General features: G+C 24.3%; 1 long non-coding RNA gene and 1 pseudogene across 1 annotated transcript; one reads left to right on the forward strand and one right to left on the reverse strand.

Annotated features, from left to right (window-relative positions):
• Positions 1-7,377: 7,377 nt before the first annotated feature.
• Positions 7,378-9,010, reverse strand: LOC113559028. Its single transcript, XR_003405804.1, has 5 exons — positions 8,879-9,010; positions 8,694-8,782; positions 8,403-8,620; positions 8,179-8,341; positions 7,378-7,471 (listed from the first exon to the last, which is right to left on the reverse strand). It is a non-coding gene; the product is annotated as an uncharacterized LOC113559028 (long non-coding RNA).
• A 3,789-nt stretch (positions 9,011-12,799) lies between these two features.
• On the forward strand, positions 12,800-13,870 carry LOC113558237 (annotated as a pseudogene).
• The last annotated feature ends 106 nt before the right edge of the window (positions 13,871-13,976 follow it).

The raw sequence follows: 13,976 nt of genomic DNA on the forward strand, positions 1-13,976 counted from the left end.
GCCGAGAATGAACGTTTCTACGTCGATGGAAGCTTACAAATAATTATTAAATTCTAGAAGGAGCTAATTAAGAGCTTATTGAGGGTGCTAAGAACCGTTAGAACTCCCAGGATTGGTAAATTAGGTCTCAAATAACCTTATCATGGTAAAATGGGTCACGGAAAAAATAGGTAGTAGCCACTAATTGAGTCCAGAAAAAAAAGATTATAGGTAAGTTAAGTTTCGAGAAAAAAATATATAAACTAAAATGAATTTGGTTTTTATAATATTATGTTCTAAATATATAATATACTCGTATGGTATAAATATTGTATAAAAAAAAATATATGTGGTTTTTTAATATCATGTAAATAAATAATATTTTGTATAAATAATTAAAAATTGAGTCCTGGGAAATAATGTGAGTACGTATTAATATCATGTTTAAATGATAAACATTTAACAAATTTTGATCTAATACAAAATTATTAATATACAAGTATTTCGTTATTTTTCCCATCGTGTTTTTCTTTATTGAGCGCGCTCTGCTCTCTTACTGAGAGCAAATTTGGTAAAAAAAATTTTATTAGCTGATGAATAAGATATGATTCTTAATTTAACTATATAAATATATACAGGGTGATTTTTTTTATCAAACAACACTCATTATTTCAAAAAGTATTAACTTTTTTCAATTTTTAGTTTTATGCTTTTCTAAATCTATGTAAAATTTTATTTTTTTCATTCTTATATTTAATAGTGAAAACACTATCGACTTTTGATTTTTAAATGGCAACCTATATTTAAAATGACATAAAATAGTAGGAATATTTTTTTTATGAATTCTAACGTTCAAATTTTTATTTTTTGTTAATTCGTTAGCGAGATATAGCCTTTAAAAGTTAGGCGGTTTTCGGTTTTTATAGTACTTCTTATTTCTGAAGACCAGTAGTCACATGGGTAATAAATAATAATAATAGGTACATATTTTCACTTGCAATAAACTCGTTATCGACTATTGTACAACACATATATATTTTTCGAACAAGTGCTTATCACTTTAAATAAATGGGTACTTTTTGTTTGTAAAGTCTGCGGTACAGGTAAAATACGTGGACTAAGATATACCTTATATATATATATATATATACCTTTATATGGTCTGTAGTAAAATCAGAGAATCATATGACGTATGGAGAGATAACGAATATCAAAGACGGTAGAGAATAGAGATTGTGCACTGTGCACAGTTTTTGAACAATATAAATATATAATCCTTACATATTATATAATAACTCGATCAATTACACAGCAGCATTCTATTTATAGAATAAAATATTTAAATAGTTCAATCTACAACGATCCAACGAGCCTAGCCCCCCTGTATTTGTATTTAGCCCCCTTATAAGGTTTTACTTTATAGCCTCAATAAACCTTTAAATTATTTTTAACTTTAGTTTTTTAGCACTCTAGCCCCTGTAACTATTAAATCCTAGTTACGCCCACGTATACACGTCTAAGCTAACCTATTTTTAAATATTATCGTTCTGTATTTTTTTAGTGATATTAATTTGTATTATTTGTTAAAGTGTAATTCTGTGTAATAAAGTAAAAACAATAAAATACTACTAACAGTTAACACTATTAAATTATTGAAAGATATTAATTGTCTTCAAAACGATATAAAACATGTCTTTAAATAAATTTAATTACAAGATAATTAATACAATGAATTATAATATTGAAACACTATAACGAATTTGATCAATGCGGTAAATTAATTTTGGTCATTGTTTACTGTGTTTGTTCTACGTTAGTTTCCGTGAAACTTCCAAAATCACGCAGATTTTTATACAAATATGGAATAAAAGAAAATACTGGACAAGAGTGATCTGGATACCGACTTTTATATAACCTATACAATATAACATTTTATGTATACGACAATATTTTCAAAGATACGTGTTCTTATGATATTCCGCCGGCTACTGTTTATCCCCCTCTACCCTGTACATGTATTTTAAAATATATATTGTATAATAAGAATAAAATAATAATAATTGTATAATTCACAACTAAACTGTATATTCTAATTAATACGTGTATGTGATATATTATAAAATATTAAAATGTATATAGTCTAAATTGTATAAAATGATAATAATAATTGTATAATTCAAAATTAAAATATGTATTCTAATTAATATGTATATGTGAATATATTATAAAATGACAGGTAATAATAGTTGTATAAAGTATAATTTAAAATTAAAATGTATAATCTAATTAATATAAATGTAACTACTTTTAGTAATATTTGGACACATGCATTAAATATAAGTGATCTTAGAAATTTTATTATCGTTCAAATCATTTGATAAATTTTTATACTTTGACTTTTTAGTTAAAAGCAATAGTAATAGCAATACGTACGGAATAAAATAAAATATATTGACTAGTATTATTTTTATTATTTAATACAATATAGACTATACATTTTAATTTTTAATTATTATACAATTATTGTTATTATTATTATTTATTAATATATTTATATTATATAGTATATCATGTAAAACTGTATTTTTAAAATACATTTACAAATTACAAGGGAGGGATGAACATTAAATAGTAGCCAGCAGAATCGATATGCGCCCGTATTCACAAGCGTAATACTAATTTAAATGAAACTTAGCGTTAAATAAGTAGTTAAACAAAATACGTCATAAAAAAACTACTTATGATTACCATCACAATTATTATAATTTTTACCTATTTAACAACATTATATTAGAGAATAAATGTTTCAATATTTAATTAAAGGTATTATGAATGTTGGCATATGACGTGTTTACTCTTTACGTTAGTAATGAAAGTAATAAAATAATTGAATTTTCAATCACAGAAAAGACGACTTAAATTAAATTAAATGTCAAATAAATTATATATTTTTTTGTTTAAAAGTTATAGGACATTATTTGGCATATTAGCATAGCACTAATAATAAGTAAACATTTATATTATCTTTTTTTTATTGGGAATACCCAACGGTTTGGTTCGATGAGAATTTATTTTTGATTAAAGTATTTTCATGTTATGATATTGTTAACATAATGAAATCATGATAATAAAAATTTAAAATGATAAGATCTGTTTCATCTGATTTATTGTTAATCATAATATTACAGATACTATAGTGGCATAGTCCACGGTAGTTCGTATTCCGTATTCGTGTAGGTAGTAGACGGTACAAATTAAACCGCAAAGATATTAGTACCTTTGGTCGAACGATAACGATTTATAATTTGAACTACTGGTCTTTGCAAATAATAATTGTGTTCTAATCAATGTTTCACAGCCGTAATAACCTTTGGGACTAACACCTGAAAATCTTAAACCACCCAACTTTGAGCAGCTATAACTCGCGAACGGTTAAATGAAAAATAATAATTTGAACGTTAGAATTCATAAAAAAAATATCCGTACTATTTTATAAAATTTTAAGTATAGGTTCCATTTGAAAATCAAAAGTTGATAGTGATTTCACTATTAAATATAAGAGTGGAAAAAAAATATTTACATAGTTTTGGAAAAGCATAAAACTAAACTTTTTAAAAAATAAAATTTAAAAAAGTCAATACTTTTTGAAATAATGAGTGCTGTTTGATAAAAGAATCACCCTGTATATTAATGTAATACATTCACAATTACAATATATTATGTGATGTTTATATTTATATGTATAAAAATACTGCCAATATATTGAAAAATGTATGAAGTGTTCTTACTAAGAATATTCAATTTTTGAAAATAAAAATAAAAGTATTTTTTATGTACGTATCATACATATTATCAAAACTAGATTTTTCCGGTGAAACTCGAAAACGCAAATCGTCTATTTTTTTTTGATAGACTAAAAACGCAAATGCGTTTTGCGCTTTTGTAGTTTTGTATCTGAGCAGTGGTATAAAAGCGTAAAAATAAATTGTATCACCTGATGGCTGATACAATATTGTACCTACTTGTTACACTACAAGTTTCGCACCCATCAATTTACAATTTATCGAAGTGCTTAAAGAACAAAGATTTGGGCGCAGTGCACCGTTTTTGTAGTCGAATATTAAAGAGTATTTTGCGCCGGATTGATGGGTACCAAGATCGAGGTTATCTGACTTTTGGTTCAGGAGTTATGATTTTACGTGTGTTTTTTGTGCTTAGAAAATTACGTATTTACGTTTGTTTTGGATTTTAGGTTTTCATTCGATCACTACGAAATACGAGATTCTGATCTTTTGACGTATTTTTATTCAAAAAGGGTCTATGGTTGATGTGCGTAAGACCATTATTTCGCACGTAATCGGAGTAACAAAAAGTTGAAAAACGTATTACGTGATTTTTCGTATAACTATACGTTTTATTATGGTATATATGTCAGTTTAACATTTTAAGTAATAATTTTTTTAAACTTTTTTTTCGTATTTATAGTAGACATATAGCTCGTTATTTATTAATGTACATCGATAGATTTATAAAAATAAAATAATAAAATCTATACATAATATATAAATTCAATTCACTCTTTGAGCATTTTGAACTAACAACACAAAATTGGAACAATGGCTGTACGTAAATTTTGATATATTCTGTATCCACAAATGACCACAATAACATTTTTTTTTTTTTATAACATAACATATAATAATATATGTTATTTATATGTTTAAATTATAATAATAAAAACTTTTTGTAAATATTATTCCATGGTGTTTTGAACTTTTTTTGGATATCTAATAAACGTATATTAACAACCATAATGGTAAGTCTATTAATTACAAAATAGCAATGTCTAATGTACGTCCATAAAAATCCATTGTGGTTTATCTACCAGTTACTTCTATGAATATCTAATGGATATCTACATAATGTCACAAATGTACTGGATATAAAATGGATATTTGGTATGTCTAATATATATCCATTGAATGAGTAGTTGTGTTATGTGGGACCGGTTAGAAGTTTACTAAAAAATTCAATCAAATGGACGAAAAACTACAAATCACAGTTATAAAGTAAACTCTTATATAAAAGCTTGAAACTCGTATTTAGAAAAAAAATGTCCTGGTTAGATTATTTAAAACTGCGGGATTCATTAAAGTTCAAACTTAATTTTAAGATATTCATTATAATTGTTATACTAATAACTACTAATATGTCATTCAAATTTTAAATTTTTTACTCATTTTAATATTACATTAATTTAATATAAAACCTTAATTAACAACTATACGATTTTGATAAAATACACTTAATTTTTGTAAAATTTATTTGGGCTTATAGATTTTTTTTTTTTTACATCTATAGAATATTTATTTTTGCGATTTTGGGTTGTGTTTGGGTTATATTTTGTGATTATGAGCTATTACAGTCGGTTTTTTTTATCACAAATGTCTTAGCAATGTATACGTAATCGCTTAGATAACTTCCAAATTCTTAGACATTAAGTATAGGAACTATCCATTCGTAATTATATTATCGTTAGCCAAAGGACCTTAATAATCAGTATCAGTCACGGTAGCTTATAAATGTGCGTAATATAAATTGAAGAATAATTATAATTTTAAATTAATTAGAAAATACCTTAAATCTGAACATATCATTGTTTTATGCGTAGATTTGTTATTTGTATGAATAAATATCATCATTATTATAATTATATATAACTATATTGTATACAAAGATTTAATATTAAATTAATATTAATTTTTATTAACCTAAGTCCGGGGACAAAAAATCCGCTTTAAAAAAAGTTGGACAAAAAGTACGGATTCAATTTTTATAGTCGGATAAAATGTCCGAGCACGTTTTTAGTGTCAGACTAGGAGTAACGGATTTGAATATTAGTACACTATGAAGTGTTTTAAATTTTAATAAGTATTAAATTTGCTCTTTTATGAACATTTAAATTATTTGATTATTATTATTGTTGCTATATTATAGAGTCATATTTCGTTGTATCCACAGTTATTTTTTTCATTTATAAAATATAAAAGTATACAATTCAATAACTATAGTGACTACTCTGAAGGAGATCGAAATAAGTTGATGTCAACGTATTCGTATATTATTGTTATTTTATATCATTTTTAATTTTATTTTCACAAAACATCGACTGAATTGAATAAAAATTTAGAACCTCCATATGCTGTATAGTGTATAGAATAGATTTAGAGTGTACCTACGTATTCTGTGGAGACCAAGTAGATAATTTTGGCCTCTTATCTACCACTCGGATAATAATAGTTTCACAAATCACTAACTTTGAAATTTGTTTAGCATTCACCGACCTATAAGTCAAGACTGTAATATTCGTATTATAGCCTATAACAATTTAACTTTTATACTTTGTACATGTTAGTTAATAGAATCCACACTACTGAGAATAGAAAAACAATAAAGATAGTTGTTGAAAAAATATTAAATCAAATATTAGTTATGAAGCGTTTTACGGAAAACGATATTTTAATCAAATGCATTAAAAACTGATTTTTAGATTATCAATTGTCATTTATATTAATTGTCCGCTGAACAAACTATTGATATGACTTTTTAGTTTATACTATTGATTCAATCTAGTTTATTCAATGCTATAATAATTTAACCGTACAAATATTTATTTAATAATGATTAAAAAGGTAAGTAAGTGCATCAAGTGAGACGTGGGTACCGCTCTGCTATACATTGGATATCAAATGGGTCACTTTTATGTGTACTCATGTTAAATTTGAATTCAATGATATATCATTGTAAGTATACGAAAAAAAATTCTGATAGGAGACGGTCTACAAGTTTATATTAGCAAGTGATATGTCTATATGACAAGGCTATTAAATTAATTGATTTTACTTTTAGAATCATAGTAGAATAATATGATTTTTTCCAAAAATATTGCATTTATATTATTATTAGTATTTAATACATTATACAATTATTTATATTAATTCCATATTATATTAAATTACATGACTTAACATTTAATAATATCTATCGGTAAATACCATAAAATAACAAAACACATTATAATATATGTTGTTATTATTATTAATATTACTATATTAGATAATATTTTAAAATAAATCAAAAAAGTTATGTATATAAGACGACGTATAGTGACATTCATAATAATATAAAATAGGTACTTAAAAGTTTAAATTGGGTATGACAAATAATGTTTTTTATTATAAATTAATTATTTTTATATCTTAACATTAAAAAAAAACATAATTTACAACATAATTACTTAAAGTATATAAAAAATAAAATTGAAAATTTAGCTACCTAATATATACTGGAATACAATGAATTAACCTAACCTAACCAAAACAATTCTGCAAGATTGTACATATAGGTACATGTATTTTTTTTGTTCAATAATTGATTCACAATTAATAAATCTTGTATCTTGGAGCTTGTTGAAAATAAGAATAGTATAATTCTGAAAAAAAAATTAAATTAAGTTCATAAATAAAATGGTAAATGCATACAATATTTGATTATTCATATGAGTAAAATTAGTTCACAAAAAAAGAATAATAAACAATAAATATATGTAAGCTAAATAAAAACAGTTCATATTTACAGGCACTTTGTCTAATGAACCTTAATAATGAATTGATCAAATTTTACAAGAGAGAATCAGTCTGGAATTATTTATAAAAATAGATAATACTAACGAGGATAACAATTAGCATAGAAATAATGTGAATTTTATTTAATTCATCTCTAGTGAAAAAAATATTTATACTGTTATTGATATAAAAAATGTAAATAGGTAGTTATAAGTTAAGAATAAAAGTCATTGAAATTGAATAATATATAATGTTAAATCAAATATTTTCATTCACATAATCTAACAGAATGTTTCTGAAAATGAAAAATATTCAAAAATAAATTGATTTTTTCCTATAATTGCACAACACATTTTGTAAACTAGGTTCGACTTGATTGCTGCTACTTAAAAAAAAAAATTGAATAACCGATTATAATTAAACAGGGATGATGCTCAACTGCCTATAACTATAAAAATATTATAGTACTCGAGAAAATCGCAAAAAAATATTTACATACATTTTGTATGTAAATAATAATAATAATTATAATAAAATTATTTATTGTTAACTATTCAAATTGAAAATAACTTACATGTATAAGCTTAAAACAAATGTATCAAGTACTGCTGATGAATGAAATATAATATTGACAATGTTATAGATTGTCATATTATACACCATGGTATATTGGAGAACCAAGTAATGTATCATAACCTTCGATCTCGCTTATGAATTTCACCAGTAAATTATTATTACTATAATAACAAAAAGATAAATTAAAAAATGGCTTATTTAATTTAATTTGTTGCAGTTTACCTAATTGTTCTTATGGAAAACACTTGGATAATTGAAATCGAATTAGTGGTTCACTTAACGATACCACACAACCAAAAATCTTCGTTAAATAAGATTGCCATGTGTATCGTGAGTTTGCTAAACAAACTTCTTCTATGATTCGCGGTCGTAGCAATATACATGTCTGGTATTTCAAGTTTAGTACTCAATACATACAATTCAAATTGCAGAAATACTAGCTAAAATAATAAATAAATGCTTAGTTGATGTCTTATAGTTCATATAAAATATTGATTGTGAAACATTACAAACCACTCAATAATGATGCAAAAGCATTAAACAAAGTGTAATTTCCTTCAGTATATGAAAAGTAGCAGTAGTTAGAAGAATGACTGGAACATCTGCAACGAGTTTAATAGTGAAAGTGATTAATAATAATATTATTATGTATTCGACAAATGAATTCCATATTCAAAAAGTATGTCAATTATTCTTACCGTGTTGATGACCATTGATATACAATTTGGATTGTAAAATTGATGTTAGCAGTTTGCGAACAATAGTTTTGATAAATGATAATGTTACAAATAATTACATGGATCTGATAACAGCACATAATTCAAATACTTTATATGATATAACACATTTTTTATTTAAACTTCACTGGACAATATATATATTTTAAACAAAACTCATTTTTGTAATTAATTTAAAAAACAAAAACCATTGGATTTTAGTATGTTTATCAGTATATTTAATTGCAATTTAGAATGATTAGACGGATCAGATAGATTTTATGTCTCTTATTGTCAAAAGAATGGTTATGATTGTGCGTACTGCGTACCGTAACTGTGGAGGTACTTGTCGAGATTTACTATATTTAACTTTTTTATAAAAATAGATTAATTTGAATATTTTATTATATTGATTTTAATATAAAGATTTATTTATTATTTACTATATTTGTAATAAATGCGTCAATGTAGTTAGCTTCTACATTTATATCAACTAATTTGTTCATCGTTAACTCATATGCAATTAGTTGGCGAAATGAGACCATGTGTTCTTGTGAAAAGTTAAAAACGGCGTCCCTGGCTAAGTACTCCGCATATGTACAAACAAATACACCACAATCATAACTATTCTTTTGAGTAGGAATATTAGTTACATTTATAAAGGACCATTCTTTTGAATTTAATGGTGTTCCTCTTGAATGTAAATGTACATAACTCAAAAAATCAAAAACTTTTTTTTGGTAGCAAATACCATCTCCTTGCAGGCTATCAAAATATTGCATTTGTTTTAACTTCAAATTCATACATATCAAAACCCAATGGCTCTTATTTGTTAAATTAACTGGGACTAATATTTTTGTCTTCGAAAACAAATCAAATTTCCTTGTCCACCGATAATACAAAGAATATCTTTCTGGAGACAGATTTGAAAACAAATGTGTGTTATATATATAAACATTTGAATTACGCTTATTAATAAGATCCACATAATTATTTATTACATGATCATTTAGATACAACTGAGTAGGGTTAAAAAAACCGCTGATACCAGTCATATTGGTATATACGTATACTGACTATACTGGTATGTAAGTATAATATAGCTGTCCACGAACTAAAATCATAAAAAATAATTAATAAACAATTTAATTGTATTAATTGTTTTACATTTGTTATAAAACTAATGGCATTACAAACAGTTAAGAATATTATAATATTAAATTTAAATTATTTAAAATAAAATATAATATTCATCAATTTTATAATTGGTGTTCTAAACAAAAATCAAAATTAACTCAATATTATTGATTGAATTCGTCAGTCGTAATGCTTGCTCCGTAAATACATTATCAACAACATACATTTGATTATTTATAATTGTTTTAATAATATAAGTAATGTACCCAAATGATATTTAATTTATTTTTATATCTATTACAAAATTACATATAAATATATAATAATTTATTTTTAGACATTTGGATTTCCGTATTACGAGTAAGACCATCGATAAAGTTGTAACTATTTTTTTATTTTTTTATCTAATTGTTCAATATATAGAATGACTGTGCATTTTACTCAATTACCAACCTATACACGAATAAAATGAGCAAATTAGAGATTTCACGAGGATTTATTTTAAAAGCGTTATGAATGGTTTGTGTATATTAGGACGGTCCCTCAATATAAATATTGTAAAATGAAAATTGTATATCAATTCATCGATGTAAAAAATTATCACATAAGCTTAGTTTTTTAGAAATATTGATATAGCCAAAATAATTGGTATATCTAATGCATTTTTAATGTTTTATTATCAGAATACTCATAATTCGCACTTTTAATGCTTATAAAAAAAATTGTGACTAACGAATTAAATAAATTAAAAAGATTTACATAGGTTAAATTAATATAAGTATATGCATAAAATAGACAATTAGTATCACAATTACTTTAGAAATAATTATTGCCATTATATGGCATTTTAAAAACAATACTACTCAAGCTATGTTGACTTCAATGTTAAAAATTTGGAATAAATTTACAAATGTTGATATACCCAACGATGCTAGAACATTATTAGGTACACAAAGAACAGTTAATGACAAACCAATCGAAGGTGGAAATTATTGTCACTTTGGACTGATTAACGCTCTAAACCATATTGTATTGGAATTAAAACAAAAAATACATATTGTATTAAAAAAAATTGTATTAATTATTAACATAGATGGTTTACTCTTATCAAAATCTAATAAAAGTAGTTTTTGGCAAATTATATACTCTGAACTTTGTTTAACTAATAAAGTTTTTATACTTGGTATTTTCCATGGATACTTATGAAAAACCAAAGTCATCAAATTAATTTTTGGATGAGTTCATACATGAATTAATCCCAATAGTTAATGAAGGTTTAACTACATCAAAAGGAAAAGTAATTTGTGTTTAATAAGTTGCCTTAATATGCGATGCATCTGCAAAATCATCTGTACTTCATATTAAGTCTCGCAATAGATATAATAACTGCTCAAAATGTATAACTACTGGTACATACATAAGAACTAATAGTATTCATGGTAGAAATTGTTTTCAATCATCAAACGAAGAAGATGAGTTTGTTGTTAGATGTGATACATTGTTTGGTGAAAATTATTACATAGACTGTCAGAATGGTGTATCAATTTTAAGCAATGTGCAAATTTTAGTTTATTTTCAGGTATGCTTCTTGATTACAAGCACCCCAAATGTTTTGGAGTTGAAAAAAATTGATAACTTTATGGATTGAGGCACTTTCAGTGCAAAAATCATTATCTGTAGTTAAACGTATATCTGTATATTTAATAGAAATTTAAAAATGTACTCCAAGTGACATTGCGAGAATACTAAGAGGATTAACAGAATATAGACATTGGAAAGCAACAGAGTACTGACAATTCTTTTTGTATACTGGTCTAGTGATTTTGAAATAAATTTTAAAACCAGATATTCAATATACCTTAATTGTATTACATGTAGCTATATTAATTGGCAAAATTTGAAAATATATGAAATATTCTTATTCATTTTTAAAAAAAATTATGTATCAGTTTCAAAATGTATGTGAAAAATTCTGTGTATCTCATATAATATTCATAATTTAATGCATTTAGAAAATGATGTTAAAAAATTTGGGCCATTAAATATATTTTCTGCATTTAAATTTGAAAATAACATGAGACATTTATTAAAAAACTGTTGAAAAACCAAAAGGTTACAAAACAATATTTAGATTGAAAAACATTATATATTCAAGATTAAACAAAAATTTTCAGTTACATTTTGTATTAAACATCACAATAGGTCTCTTTCAGAATTTTTTTCAAACCTAAAAATCCAACAATATTTTATTTATTTAGATGATAGACTATCCTTTAATTTAACAAGTGATTAATTAAATAATTGTTTTTGTTAATTGAAAAAAATAGCGCTGTGTACATAAAAAATATTGTTTTGTATACAAATGTATTTTATTTTATAGGTTTTAAAATAAAAACTATAGAATTCAATTTATATTCAATACCCTGTCCATCTAAAGATATGACCATAAATTGTATTTATGACAATTATAATTTTAATGTACACGAAAAACAAAAAGCTTTTAATGTTTCTGTTATAAAATGTAAATTATAGTTAATGCAATTTAAAAATAAATATGTTTTTTTCTTATTTTACACACTTCATTGTATGGTTAAATAAGTACTCATTAAATATCAATTCAGAATTAATAAATAGTTTTACTACATGTGCATTAATATTATATTATAATATAAATATCATTATATGTTACAATAATATTAGTATGAATAAAATAATATCATGTCGTAAGTATATAATATAACTTTTATTATGTTATAATTATATTCAATAATAGAATTCTCTGTAGTTGAATTTGATGATGGAATTCATCTTGTTCCATCATCTTTGGTGGATGCTACTAAATTAAATTGTTACTAGCCACAGCCACATGTTAGGAAAGAGAGTATATTTCGAAAAATGATGGTTTTACACATTGCTCCTAAACAAAATGATCCATCATGGTCTTTATATCCTATCAAAAGAGTTATAAGTAGATATTGTATGTATAAACATACGAAGAACGAATGTATAAATTAAAACTAGCAAAAAAATATTCTGATATTGACAGCTCTGATGAAAAAACTTTGAATAATCAAAAGAAATATCCAAATGGCAGAATGTAACAATGAAGCAGCAGATAGTGAAGCTACAATATCAAAATACCCACTATTTCCTACAGTTGATGATGAAATTATGAGTTTTCTTGAATATAATAGTGAGTAAAACTTGTGCAACTATTATATTTTGTTGTATATTATGTATAATAATATAAAATGTATATAATCCAATATCTTTCGTTATGTCTTAGCCGATTCTCCAGTGTTATTTGTTGATACTAATATTATTTTGGCACCTACAACAACTCATCCGCTTAGAATAACTTATGGTATGTAGATAGTATAAATTATTTAAGTTAAAAAAAAATGTTAAATGTACTTGTTAAATATTAGACGATACCTGCAAGAATAATACAACACCTATAAATTCTACTAATAAAATAATTAATACTAAAAAAGCAGTAGGAAATAAAGGTACCTAAATAATTAGTATGGCTTTGACGATAACTTAAATGTATATATTTGTTGTTTTTAGAATTAAATTCAAAAAAAGGTATATAAAGTTATATTAAAATTGAGCACTTAAATTGAATTAATATGTAACAACATTTTTGAATTAAAGCAATTAATTATTGGACTGACCAATAAGAATAATTTATCAAGAATCTCTAAAAATGTAGAAGTCAATCATATTATTGTTGGATCATTTGAAGAAGACTTACCTAAATACACTGAAAAATGTTTTAAAGATATCGAGAACAAATTATTAACAGGTAATTCATACTTCATGTCAATGGTATAATTATTAATGAATAAAATAAAATATTTTGTAATGTTCAGATTATTTTTTGCTATTAACATTATTTTTAATAAATGAAGGTTCATTATTGTATTATATGTAACTATTT

This window comes from Rhopalosiphum maidis, chromosome 3, assembly GCF_003676215.2.
Source record: "Rhopalosiphum maidis isolate BTI-1 chromosome 3, ASM367621v3, whole genome shotgun sequence".
In the NCBI taxonomy this organism is placed as follows: domain Eukaryota; kingdom Metazoa; phylum Arthropoda; class Insecta; order Hemiptera; family Aphididae; genus Rhopalosiphum; species Rhopalosiphum maidis.